The sequence below is a fragment of the Pseudorca crassidens genome, chromosome 3, assembly GCF_039906515.1.
Source record: "Pseudorca crassidens isolate mPseCra1 chromosome 3, mPseCra1.hap1, whole genome shotgun sequence".
Lineage (NCBI taxonomy): Eukaryota > Metazoa > Chordata > Mammalia > Artiodactyla > Delphinidae > Pseudorca > Pseudorca crassidens.
Genome location: NC_090298.1, coordinates 49,710,644 through 49,713,930, shown reverse-complemented (window position 1 = coordinate 49,713,930; position 3,287 = coordinate 49,710,644). Strand labels below are relative to the sequence as shown.

Here is a 3,287-nt window from a genome sequence, read left to right as displayed (position 1 = left end):
TACAACAGACTGAATGCAGAAGCAAACATGAAAATCCAGCTGTCCTCTTTTAAGCCAGACACTAGAGAGAGTTGTAAAAATGCAAAACAATGCCACGCTTCTCACTAAATTTTTTGGTTTGGATAATGTAGTTATTTTTCATGAAAACATCTGTTATTTATGTTCTATGTATTGGGTTTATCATTGTTATTCTTAGGCAAAGAAATAAATATTTTATTTTATTTATTTATTTATTTTTTTACAGTCCAGGTCTTTTATTTTCTTTACACCCATCATGCCATGAATTCATAGGGAATGGGCTCCAACAGTTCAGGCTCCTTTCCATTCGTTCTCACAAAATGTGTTTCTCTGGGTGGAGCAGGCTGACGCTTCAGTTGAACCCAAGTACCTTTCTCTTTGGCTTCCTTCTTTTTCTGATCATTTTCCTTCACCTATTTCAGGAAGCTATCTCGGCTCTTAGAGTGCTTAATATGCTCGATATGCACATTAATTCTCTTGGCAAGAATCTTGCCCTTGGGGGATTCCCTGGTGGCGCAGTGGTTGGGGGTCCGCCTGCCGATGCGGGGGATGTGGGTTCGTGCCCCGGTCCGGGAAGATCCCACAGGCCGCGGAGCGGCTGGGCCCGTGAGCCATGGCCGCTGAGCCTGCGCGTCCGGAGCCTGTGCTCCGCAACGGGAGAGGCCACAACAGTGAGAGGCCCGCGTACCAAAAAAAAAAAAAAAAATCTTGCCCTTAACTTGTTTGTTTACAATGATGCCAACAGCATGCTGCGTAACATTGTAGACTCTCCCAGTTTTGCCATGGTAACATTTGTGGGGCATTCCTTTTTGAACAGTGCCCATTCCCTTGATATCTACAATATCACCTTTCTTGTAGATTCGCATGTATGTGGCCAAAGGAACAACTCCATGTTTTCTAAAAGGCCTAGAGAACATGTAGCGGGTGCCCCTCCTCTTTCCTTTTGTGTTGGTCATTTTGGCGAATTACTGGAAGATGGCGGTTCCGGCCCAGAAATAAATATTTTAAATGTCTGTTTGACTTTCTAATATGGTGAAGATTGATAGATAAAATAAAAGCTCAATAATATTTCATAGTGTATATGGGACTGAGACCAAAAAGTATGAAAACTGCTGCCTAAGGTTACCAGCAGATGGCTCTCTTTAGTATGTAAAGAAGGACCTATACAGATGAGAAGACTAACACTGGCATATCCTGGAGCCTGCCTATGTGCCGGCCCTAGTCCTTAACTAAGGAGTAGGAATATGCCCCCTATCAGCAGCCACCCTAACACAATGTCTTTATATATCTATACTATATTCTTCTCTACAGCGAAGTGTGAGCATCTTTTTGAATAAGAATCCTAACTTCTACTCGTTCATGTCCAGTAAGTACCTTACCAACAGTAAATATATTATAGACTGATTTTTACCAAGAAAACCTATCTCGTAAGGGGTTTGTTCTCCTGAAGATGGACTCAATCAATTTGTTGTTGTACTGGCATTTACATAGCCTGGGATGGGGGAGGGGATGGATAAATCAGGAATTCGGGATTAACACACACACTACTATATATAAGACAGATAACCAACAAGGACCTACTGTATAGCACAGGGAACTCTACTCAATATTCTGTGATAACCTGTATGAGAAAAGAATCTGATAAAGAATGAATGTATGTATATGTATAACTGAATCACTTTGCCGTACACCTGAAACTAACACAACATTGTAAATCAACTATACTCCAATACAGACTTTTTTAATAAAAAAATTTTTAATTAAAAATAAAAATACAGGGCTTCCCTGGTGGAGCAGTGGTTGAGAGTCCGCCTGCCGATGCAGGGGACACGGGTTTGTGCCCCGGTCCGGGAAGATCCCACATGCCGCGGAGCGGCTGGGCCCGTGAGCCATGGCCGCTGAGCCTGCGCGTCCAGAGCCTGTGCTCCGCAACGGGAGAGGCCACAACAGTGAGAGGCCCGCATACCGCGCAAAAAAAATAAATAAATAAAAATAAAAAAAATAAAAATACATAGCCTGGGAGGAAGTGCTCTGCCTCTTTCTGGAAGGCTCATTCTCTTCAACAAAAGGGGCCGTGAAGAAAAGGACAGGACTCCTGTCTAGTTATCCAGACCAAACCAACACAATTTGACTTTCTCAATGTAGTGTTGCAACCAGACCTCCCACATCCTGCGGTCGATATTTGTGAGTCATAACACTCTGAAACAAATTAACTAATGCATAGCAAATAGGGAGGAGGCAGTTGAGTTTAACAACCTGAGGTTTGTAGAGGACTTCAACCTTTTCAAACCACCTACTGCTCTCACTGACTTCTTACAACACTATGAGGTAGGGTGACCACTGTTACTATATTAACCAAAGAGCAAACAGGCAAGGAGAAATGGAATCACCCACCCACACCCACACAACAGCTTGGATGGGGCACATCAGTGCTGGAAGCTGGGGCTCCCAACCCCCAGCAGGCGCTATTTCCAGCCCCCTGAGGGAGCTCTGATTCTCACTGCCCTTTTGGTTTTGAAAGCGGCAAGGAGAAGGCCAGCGGCCATCTTTGCTCTCACATTCTTGTTTCTTGTGTGCTCTGCTCTAATTCTTTTTTTTTTTTTTTTTTTTTTTTGCGGTACGCGGGCCTCTCACGGCGTGGCCTCTCCCGTTGCGGAGCACAGGCTCCAGACGCGCAGGCTCCGCGGCATGTGGGATCTTCCCGGACCGGGGCACGAACCCGTGTGCCCTGCATCGGCAGGCGGACTCTCAACGACTGCGCCACCAGGGAAGCCCTCTGCTCTAATTCTTTGATTCGGAAGCAAAAGTACTTCTTTTTTTAAGTAAATTTCATCTCTCCCTGGCATATTTTCATCTTTAAAAATGTCTCATATGTCACTGAGATTCCTTATTGACACCCCAATAAATCACAACTCAAAACCAGCTGGTCGGAAAAAAGCCAACCTGGCTCTGTGGTGTAGTGATGTAACTACCAGCCCTCTCTCTTATGTCTTGCCTAGTAATACACATCAAAGTGCTGAAGTTGTAACATATAGACACATATATATTCTGGCAGTACCTGTTCCCATATTTTCCAGATGATTACATACAGATCAAGTATCAAGAGCACTTTCCAAAAATAATCTGCCGTTAGAAAAGATATAGGAGCTAAAGACCAAAACACCCCAGAACTTCAGGGTTTCCTGCTTCAGCTCACTCATTGTTTCAGGTGTCTGGCATAATAATTTGGGTCTAGAACACTAGTAGTTCAGAACACATGTGGAAAGCCA

The 3,287-nt window shown here is 44.0% G+C and overlaps 1 pseudogene; it reads right to left on the bottom strand.

Moving 5' to 3' along the window:
* Positions 1-263: 263 nt before the first annotated feature.
* LOC137220700 (large ribosomal subunit protein eL21-like) lies at positions 264-1,007 on the bottom strand (annotated as a pseudogene).
* Positions 1,008-3,287: the final 2,280 nt, after the last annotated feature.